The sequence below is a fragment of the Nicotiana attenuata genome, unplaced genomic scaffold, assembly GCF_001879085.1.
Source record: "Nicotiana attenuata strain UT unplaced genomic scaffold, NIATTr2, whole genome shotgun sequence".
NCBI classification, from domain to species: domain Eukaryota; kingdom Viridiplantae; phylum Streptophyta; class Magnoliopsida; order Solanales; family Solanaceae; genus Nicotiana; species Nicotiana attenuata.
The window spans coordinates 20,878-32,046 of record NW_017670700.1 but is presented as its reverse complement, the minus strand read 5'-3'; the positions used below and the strand labels follow the sequence as shown (position 1 = coordinate 32,046).

Below are 11,169 nucleotides of genomic sequence, written 5' to 3'. Positions count from 1 at the left end.
AAACCCAGTTCCCAAAAGGAACGAGTTGCCCTATACCCAAATGTCATAAACCCGATTCTCCCGATGCGAAGAGTGAAAATAGGGGGCGCGACAGATACAACTCTTCAAATTTTATCCTTAAATAACTCCGTCCCATCTCTATATGATTTCTTAGTAATTATAGCAACCGACAACATTCAACTTTAGAATAACAGATTATATAGTAGAATTCATCCGAATTACATCGAGATAATGCCAACCTATTCCCATATACAATGATTAATTCTAGAGCAACCAGCAGGTACCCTAATGTATTAACTGTTGAATCAGATTTTAGATGTAATATGCTTAATGGCAGACATGCTATATAGTGAAACTGCATATGATTTTGCTAGACAATACGGAGGATTAGTGTGTCATCTTCAGGAGAAGACTCGGACTTCCAAAAATAAGAAGCAATCTTTGCATTATCAAGTGTGATAATTCTTTTCTTTCGGAGCGCTTTATCTAACACAGAACAAGAAAAGTTCTTTTCTTTTGGAGCGCTCCCAAAAATATAAGATAATTGAAATTTTTGTTTTGTGAAATTTAAAAATGACGAATGTTAATCAACAAAGTTCGATACAAATAACATATGTGATACACTTGTAAATTGAGCATGCAATGACAACATGCATTGCATGCAATTGTACATCCATTATGATTTCTCAAAGGATAGTTATTAACTTGACATTAACACATTGTTGGATAAAACATGGAATAAACTGAAGCTAGCACACAGAGAGACTCAGACAAATAATAAGAACTTGCACATGGTAGAGTTGTTCGGAAATCAGTAAACGACTTTCACATAAGCTTGTCAAAATGCGCTGCAAGCTTTCCATTCTTGTGTTATAAAAATACAAAGATTGCATGCCCAACCATCACTGCATTCCTCACTGTATGTACAACTGCGCCCGCAAGTCATCAGCTTAGCAGAAGGTAGGAGTAGCATGCCTTCTAACACTTCTGAATCATGATTAACATCTCTTGTGGCAATCACTTGTGTCTTTGAGAGCCATGACAGCTGAGCTGTAACATTTTATGAATTTTAAGATATATATGCGAACAATTTGTATAGATATTGATTTATGCAAATTAACACCGCTATATTACAATATAAAGAGAGCTAGGGAGAGATTGGTACTAACCAGTGAATGCCATGAGAAGAGTAGTCAAAACAAAAAGAAACTTGAGCAAAGCCATGGATCGATCAGAGAACTGCTAGAGCTTTATAGAGGAAAATAGGAGTTTTTGTGTGTGCATCATTTTGCTTCAGTACAAGCTACAATTTATAGACTTTCCACTGAGGCTAATTTCCCCTCTTGAATTGATTACAATTGCTAATGCTAGCTCCATTTTTTTAGTTAGTTCTCAATTCTTCCTATTTTAGTAATTATGACCAACTAGCTAGTTGTTTATTGATTGGATGGTCAACTAATTAAGGTTTTGCATCCCACGTTAGTAAGAACAACTAGTTGTTTATTGATTGGATGGTCAACTAATTAAGGTTATGTATCCCACGTTAGTAAGAACAACTAATTGTTTATTGCAAAAATAAGACAAATGGCACTAACGGGAAAACACACTTCTGTAAGACACATGCCACTGATTTTATTCGATACGATCCACAAACAATCTCCATTTGAATAGCCGATATCAGCTCCATAACGAGCCCACTAAGTTGGGAGCATGATTATTAAACTTTATTTGCTTGCTGCCTCGTATTTTTTTCTTTCCTGATATAAAAGTGTTACGATCCGGAATTCACACCCTCGGATTGTGAAGGCGCCTAACATTTCACTTGCTAGGCAAGCTAACTTTAGAATAGTTTCTAGCCATTTTTAACAGTTCAAATTTAATTAATAACCAAGAGACTGAAATAAAGTGAGAAAACCATAACAACCGCAATAACTAGATACAATCCCAGAACTGGTGTCGCGAATACATGAGCATCTAAGATACTACAGATAATGGTTTGAAATAAACATAATTGTCCGAATCAAATAAACAACAAAAGGGAGTAGAAGGGGACTTCGGAGCTGCGGACGCCGTGCAACTATACCTCAAGTTTCCTCTGGATAGCTGGATCCGAGCGAGCCTACGAAACGCCGTTGGGACCAACTCCGGTATCTGCACAAGAAGTGCAGACTGTAGTATGAGTACAACCAACCCCATGTACTCTATAAGTGTCGAGCCTAACCTCGACGAATTAGTGACGAGGCTAAGGCGGGTCACTTACATTAACGTGTACGCAATAATAATAATAATAATAATAATAATAATAATAATAATAATAATAATAATAATAATAATAATAATAATAATAATAATAATAACAGAAGAGACAGGAATAGACGTAAAGCAGGTAATTCATATCAACGAACTCAAAATCAACTAGCAGAGAGTCCCAGGAGATGTGACATTTTTGGTGAAAATCACTGCTCTCTATGAAATTATAGCCTGTTTGGCCAAGCTTCTCCCCGGCTAGAAGTGTTTTTTTTTTAAAAGAAAAGTGCTTTTTGGCTCAATTTGAGGTGTTTGGCCAAGCTTTTTTCGGGAAAAAAGTATTTTTGGCTAGTAGCAGAAGCAGTTTGGAAGAAGTAGAAAAAAGTAACTTCTCCCCAAAAGCAAAAGCAATTTTGACTTTTCTTCCTACCAAAAATACCCTTTGCAAAATATTATATATACCAAAATAACCTTACTTAGTAAAACTATTAAGTAATATAAAATGACTTTTGAGATGAACTTTCATACTTTTAATTTTATTTTTATACTTTACTTAAATAAACTAAAAAACATAATTATTATCTTTAATAATAAATTTGTAATTGTTTATCTACTTATATAGTATTAACTATTAAGCAAATCTCTTCATGTCCTTATTTGTATTCTGACACTTAAAAATTCTTTTTGAAAAGTTTGGCCAAACACAAATTATGGTTCAAAGTGCTTTTCAAATTGATCAACCAAACGCAAATTGTTTTTCTTGAAAAGTACTTTTTCGAAAAGCACTTTTGAAAAAAGCATTTCTCACAATAATTTGATTTTTCTAGCTTGGCCAATCAGGCTATAAGTCTTTGAACATAGACTCTTTAATTAATTTTTTGTTAGGAAAAGGAGAATTACTCCCTTCGGTCTACTTCAATTTTTTTTATTGTTTTCATACATATTAAGAAAATAATATTTTAACATTAATTAACAATGAGATTGACCATATTAACCTTAATTTGTTCATTGAAAATATACCCCCTCCGTTCCATTTTAAGTGACTTTTTTTAGTTTTTTTTGGGAAACGGGAAATGTTATATAACATTAAGTGTCATTGCAAAAGGGGGTCCTATTTTCACACATATTAAGGAATCTATCTTTTAGCATTCATTAACAAAATAATTGATCATATTAACCTTAATTTGTTCATTGAAAGACACAAATACTCCTAGGCTCTTTATTCTAAGGACAAATTTTATTTTTTTAAAAAAAGAAGTTAATTTTTTTTTTGATATTTGAAGAAATCAAATATTATGGACTACAAAAAAAAGTCAAAAAATCAATTAAAGGGGACAGGAGGGAGTAACAAATATTCCCCGGTTCATAATTCCAAGGGCAACTTTTGAAAAAAAAAAAAAAAGAAGTTAATTCTTTTTTGATATCTTAAAAAGTCAAATATTGTGAACCATAAAAAGGGCAAAAAAAATCAATTAAAGTAGAATGGAAGGAGTAATAATTAGTAAATGACATTTATTTCAAATCTTTTAGTTTTCTTTTAGAATTTAATGCTTCTTCCTATCGCTCTTATAAATCTCTACTTTTTGATTGAATATCACAAAATTCCTTTGCCAATTTATAATTTATTATAAATATAATTGTATTTAAGGTGAATGTCATTATTTTAGAGAGATTTTTGTTACTTTGTGGTTAAGTAACTTTTTCCCTATAAATAGAGGGGTTCTATTCCATTACAATTCATCCCAAATCAATAAGAATTCTCTCTCTACTTTTCTCTACAATACTCTTTTCTTCTTTTATTGTTTTATAACATGTTATCAGCACGAGGCTCTAACCAATCGAGTAGAGGGAAGTTATTTTAAATTGGGATATGAACATGGTGCTTAACTTGTATATAATATTGAGCATGATGATTGTCAATTGTTCCACAAACTTTCTTTAGGAATAAATTCTTTATTCTGGATTTAAGGTAAGTATTTTATCTTATTTTTCTCTTTTAAATTCTTGAAATTCTATCGTTTGATTTTAAATACAAGCAAAGAAAATAAATTTTGATTATAACTCTAATAGAGTTTGTGAGAAATTATAACCAGCCGAAGAAGTAAAATTTCTATATCTTGCCATGATCAAATTCTGTCACAACCCAAATTTCCCTCCGTTGGATGTTGTGATGTCACCTAGTCTTAGGGACTAGGTAAGCCTAACAACAATTGAAACAACATCAATATTTAAATAACATCTAACAAACGAAATAGAAATCTCTTTAAAATTTATAACCCCAAAATCGGTGGTACAAGTCATAAGCTCTACAAGGTGTTTGCTAGAAAACTGCTAAATACAACTGTTCAGAAATAAGGATGAACAGTGCAACACAAAAACTAAAAGGTGACTCTGAAGCCTGCGAACGTAGTAGTAGGTTTAACTTGAATCTCCACGGCAACGATCTGCGCAGCTACTAACGATCAAATACCTGAATCTACACAAAAATATGCCTGAGTACACCCAGCGGTACCCAGTAAGTATCAAGACTAACCTCAGTGAGTAGTGACGAGGACTAGCCAAGACACCTACTGGACTAAATAACCTATATAAATATAATGGTAGAAACAATAGATTACGATCTCTATATAACGGCTACGCATAAATGACAAAATGATACGAAAATTTGTAATAAGAAAGGAAAACAACAAACAGCAGCGGAACACCATAATAATGATACAGAAGGATGAATGCAACACAATATAAATTCAGTGACCACAGCATAAGGGAAGGAAAGTAACAACTCAACCAAAAATGACCGCTTTCACACTAGGTTTTAGCCAATAAACTACACGAGGTAGCGAACCTCAGAATATATCACAATTCATGGGTCCCAATTCCAGAACCCTAAGTACTAGGCATCCTGTGCCCTCTTTACAAATTTAATGCTCAACAATATAAAGATCCATCCTTAACCGATAAGAGTGCTCAAATATATGTATTTTTGTGCTAGTGTTCTAACATAGTTCATTCCAGCTAGTAAGTATAGAAAAAGAAACGGACAACACGTAGAATGGTTTTCCGCAATTTCCCACGAAATAAAACTCACACAAGTAAGTGCACCACTACACAAATATAAACGACAACAATGCCCCCAGGCCATCACAAGTCATCACTAATCAATCCCTGACACAACCCACCTTGTCTCGCCACGTGTGCAGTAATAAAGTAAGTGTCCGCCTTGTCACGCCACACGTGCATAGTAATGTTCCCACCTTGTCTAGCCACATGCGAAACCTCTATATATATATATATATATATATATATATATATATATATATATATATATATGTATATATATCCCACCTTGTCATGCCGCATGTGCAAATATCAAAAGTAACAATAGCACAGCAGAAACCTCGTGCAACCCAATAACAACCACCGCACAGCAGAAACCTCGTGCATCACAATGACAAGTACAATAGCGACAATGATAGCAAATACAAGAGTACGGAAAGTAAATCAGCTCAAGGACATTCGATCACAAAGAAACGGTAGAACTAGCTCACAAGGAATAACCACAACAGAGAATAGTAGGCATAATAAGAACAACTCAGCGAGGGAGAAAATAATGTGTAACAAGAATCCTACAATATACAGTTCACGAACAAGCGAGCTAACACGAGTCAAATAATTTCAAATAAGGGCATGTCAACTAGAATATAGGATATCTAAACTTCTTTTAAAATTAGGCAATCACGAAGGAGACACAACAAATTTATGTAAGGATAAGCAGCGGAAAGATAATCATAACCTCAATTAATGCTAAACAATTACAGGAGAGATAATAATAATTTCAAATAAAGATAAGCAATTATGAAAAGATAGCATGAAAATAGAAGAGGTAAAAATCTTCAGTTAAATCAAATAAGAGTCAAATAGGCAATAACAGTGAATCGTGGAGCAATTAATTTCAATTAAAGCATGTAGAGGTGAAACTAGTAATTAGGGAACTCAATCATATTAAGAACAATTTCATACTCAGTGAATATAAGGACCTAAGAACCCTAAAAGGCCAACTTTTTAAAAATAAGCTCGAGCACGTCTCGCGTACACGGACTACAATTAGCATAAAAGACTCAAATCCTAAGGGGTAGTTCCCCAACACAAGGTTAGGCAAGATACTTAACTCGAAGAAGACAGACCGATACTCTAAAATGAACTTCTCGGCTGAAATAACCTCCGGACGGCTCAAATCTAGCCAAAACAACTTCAATTCATAATAAAACTTATAAGATACTATTCCGGATCATAAAGCCTCAATCTTTAACAAAATCCAACAATCACCCCAAAAGTCAACCGTCGGGCCCGTCCCTCGGAACACGACAAAATTCACAAAATTCGAACACCCATTCTGATACAAGTTCAACCATACAAAAATTATCAAATTCCGATACCAATTCATCCCTCAAATCATTATTTTACATTTTGAAACTTTTCTTCAAAAACCTCCATTTTCCTCAACTCGAAACACAAATTAAATGATAATAATAAAGTTAAAATCATGAACTATAATAAATTCAAGGTGAAGAACACTTACTCTATCGATTTGCTTGAAAATCCACAAAGAATAGCTCAAAACCGAGCTCTACAAGTCAAGATATGATAAAAATGGTCTAACCCTCGATTTGGGAAATATATTTTGCTGCGCAGGTCTTTATGCATCGCGAAAGCGGAGAAAGGATCGCGTTCGCGAAGAAGATAAATGAAAGTTGCCTAGTTGGTCATCGTGAACGCAACAACAAGCTCGCGAACGCAGAGAAGGAAAAGCCCGATGGCTCAAAACTGGCCTACCATGCAAAAGAGGGAAAAGAATACATACACGTTCGCGGGCAGAAGAATGTGAACGCGTAGAAGGAATGGTCACCAGTACCCAGGGCCTGGTTTGCACTACGCGAACGCGAAGAAGGAAAAAGACAAACCTTCGCGATTGCGGATGGAGACTCGCGAATGCGAAGAACAATTAATTCCTCCTCCAAAATAACACTTCGCGAACGAGAAGGGAAGGATGCGAACACGATTAATGAAACCAGATGACAGAAAATAGCAGTTCAACAACAGGGGAAAATGACCCGTAGCCCATCTGAAACACGCATGAGGCCCCCGGGACCCCGTCTAAACATAGCAACAAGTTCCATTGCCTAACACGGACTTGCTCAAGGTCTCAAATCACATCAAACAACATCGAAACTATGAATCGCGCCATGAATCGAACTTATGAACTTTTAAATCTTCCAACTTCTAAAACTCACGCCAAAACCTATCAAATCGACCCGGAATGACGCCAAATTTTGCAGACAAGTCCCAAGTCACATAACGGGGCTGTTCCAGTTCTTGTAATGGTATTCCGACCCTGTAATACAAAGTCAACTATTGGTCAAACTTCTCCATCTTCTAAACTTCAAATTTTCCAACTTTTGCCGTATTGCTTTAATTTACCCTACGGACCTCCAAATCCAAATCCGGATGCACACCTAAGTCCAAAATCACCATACAAAACTGTTGAAATTGTCCAAAACCCGTTCTGGAGCCGTTTACACAAAGGTCAATTTCCGCTCAACTCTTATAGCTCAAGCTTCCAAAACTAGATCCTTCTTCTTATTTGACTCCGAATCACCTGGTAACTGAGCTCGACCACGCATGCAAGTCATAACACATAATACGAAGCTGGTCAAGACCTTATGCGGTTGAATGGAACTTAAATTCTCAAAACGACCAGCCAGGTCGTTACATCCTCCCCCTCTTAAACAAAAGTTCGTCCTCGAACGTGCCAAGATTCGCCTCGAAATCATCAAATCACTGAATGCACACATCCAACATTCACCAGCGGGTGACCCCACATCACCCCAATCCACCTAAGCCTTATGACACCATCTTAACTGTAATTTACCCCTTCCATTAATACCAAAAGCCTTAGAGTCAAAATTCTCACCTTCCGTTCATCTCCAAAAGATCCGATTCTTACATTCACACCCAGTATCAGTCTCAACCACCTGTAACAACTTATGCCTACCCCCATAAGGTACAACCACACAACGTTACATACCACACATAGGCCCATAATAACAATTATGATCATAATAGCTGCCCAAAATCAAATCCAGCACCGACAATTAGCCTCATATGCGTTAGAACTCTGTTTCAAACCTCCATAACACTGACAACAATGCAAGGAGCACGAATACCTCATAACTATACACCCGAATCAACAAGTCACAACTAACACCACCGGGCACACACCCCGCAAGCTGAAACTCAGGTTGCACAGAACGAAAATGACTGAACATGTAAGGAGAAGCACATAAGAGAAATATCAAACAATACCGATAGGCACAACTTTCTATCAGTACCATCCTACGAATCAATATAGAAGGAAAAATTAAAGTATATGAACAAATCACTAGGATCTCATCCTGATATAACTTCCACGCGACACGCAGCCCGGTTTAAACACATCAAATCACATGAAATCGCGAGGTTCCACCCTCAACTCTGAATCACAAGTAGAATATACATCAAACCAACTGAAACCTTCCACTAGAACACTTCCGTCAACAAAATTGCAACATGTACTGGCTCCCACACTAGTAGAGCATCTAAATCACAGATCGTAACCAAAATAAGGAATAACATCAATACTTACCGTAATAGATAACAGGAACTCACTACTAGTCTTGTAACTCTCAATAATGGATAAAACAAACGATAGACACAGTTGCCACTCATAGAATTGCCCAACAGGGGCAAACACATAGACAGACTACTAAGTCATGAACTTACCTATAGGTGGAGCAACAAATAGGGGAGCTCAACCCGACAAGCAGAACTGTAAAAAATACGAATGGTGCTCCTCTATAACAAACCAAAAGAATATATGTATGACATCATCTGGCGCAACGGTCTCAAACCTATTATATGGAAAACATCAACGGGTCGGGCCTCCCCCTCTTGGGCGTCCTCTACTTGCCTGAATATCTCGCTGTGGCACATCTTCCCGGTGTTTGGGACAATATCTCACCATGTGGCTGGTATCTCCACACTCAAAGCAACCTCTCTGCTGACGTGGCTGTGGGAACTGTGCGGTACGAGTACTTTGAGACCCATGAGCACCTGAAACATCGTGCGAAGCCTGAAGTGCAAACTGAACTGGCTGACCCACATAACCTCTACCATACCGTACCCTGCCTCTAAAATAAGGACCAGTGGATCTCTCCGGTCTACGAGGCTTCCTTGCCTCCCTGACTTCTCTCTCCTGACCTCACCTGCTTTCTCTCTCCTGGCCTTGCCTGTCCTATCTCTCCTGATCCCACATGCCCTCTATCGGTCGAGTGATCCCTACCACCTACTAAAATGAAACATCCGACTCAAACTCCCGAGCCATGATGAACCGAATATCATGCCTGAGCCCCTCAATGAACCTACAGACTTGCTCCCTAACTGTAGCAACCAAGGCATGTGCATGTCTAGCCAAATCACTGAATCTAACGACATACTCTGATATTGACATAGTTCCCTGGCGCAGCTGCTCAAACTTTGCACGCCATGCATCCCGAAGGGACTGAGGTACAAACTCTCTCAAGAACATCTCTAAAAACTCAACCCATGAAAGTGGAGCTGCATCGGTCGGGCTACCCAACTCATATGCCCGCCACCACTGATAAGCCGCTCCCTTAAGCTAGAACATAGTAAAAGCAACCCCATTCATCTCAACAATACCCATAGTGCGGAGGATGTGATGGCACTCCTCTAGAAAACCCTGCGCACTCTCTGATGCCAAACTACGGAATGTAGGAGGGTCATATTTCTTGAACCTTGCAAGTCTAAGATGCTCTTCCTCAGATGTTGCTGCCCTGACCACGGGCTGAACTAGAACCACAAGTTGTGTCGTTATGACACCTGGACCTGGTCCGCGTGAACTCGCTGCTCTGGAGTGTGGACGGCGGGAGTCTGGATTCCTCCCCAGTCTGTGAAGTAGCTGGTGCAAATGGAATCAACCCCGCCTGAGCCAATGTACAATACATGCTCAGGAACTGTGCTAAAGTCTCCTGAAGTCCGGGAATAACAGCAAGCGCCTCCGGTACTCGCCCTCCAACTGGAGCTACTGGCGGCTCCTTAGGTGCTGCTCTAGAAGATGCTCTAGTTGCGGCACGTGCTCGTCGTCGACCTCTGCCTCTAGCGACAGCTGCTCCGAGAGCAGCATCATTGATAATTGCAGCCCTTGTCCACACCATCTGTGAGCGAATAGAATGATAAAAGTTCAAACTCTGAGATCAATAAGCTCGCACGATAGGAATGAAAGATGTGAGATTGTCCTAATAGTTCCGTAGCCTGTCGAAGATAAGTACAGACGTCTCCGTACCAATCTGCAAGACTCTACTAAACCCGCTTATGACTCGTAGCACCTATGAACCTAGAGCTCTGATACCAACTTGTGACGACCCAAATTTCCCTCTGTTGGGTGTCGTGATGGCACCTAGTCTTAGGGACTAGGTATGTCATGCCCCAAAAACCGAAGAGCACGACCGACACTCAACCGAGTAAACCCGGCTGAGCAAGGCTGTTAGGTTTTATTCTACCCAAACTAATTCATAAATAAAGAGGAGGTGAACTCCATTAATCATACTTTGTAAATATTCATTAACAACGCCCATTTTATTTCCATTAGCAGCTTCATTCCGAAATTTTCAAAATATTACAAGTTTTATACATCTTTGCCAAATATCAATATTTCTAACTCAGTTCCCCATTATCAAACACCACCCACAACCTGTCTACGAAGCCTCTAAATACAATTGAAGAATAATATGGAAATGCCGGCAACAAGGCTCCAGCTATAGCTCAAAATACAAGTACAAGATAAACAAATGATACATGGCCCCAAAA

General features: G+C 38.1%; 1 long non-coding RNA gene across 1 annotated transcript; it reads right to left on the bottom strand.

Annotated features, from left to right (window-relative positions):
- Positions 1 to 574: 574 nt before the first annotated feature.
- Positions 575 to 1,308, bottom strand: LOC109242445. Its single transcript, XR_002070401.1, has 2 exons — positions 1,170 to 1,308; positions 575 to 1,050 (listed from the first exon to the last, which is right to left on the bottom strand). It is a non-coding gene; the product is annotated as an uncharacterized LOC109242445 (long non-coding RNA).
- Positions 1,309 to 11,169: the final 9,861 nt, after the last annotated feature.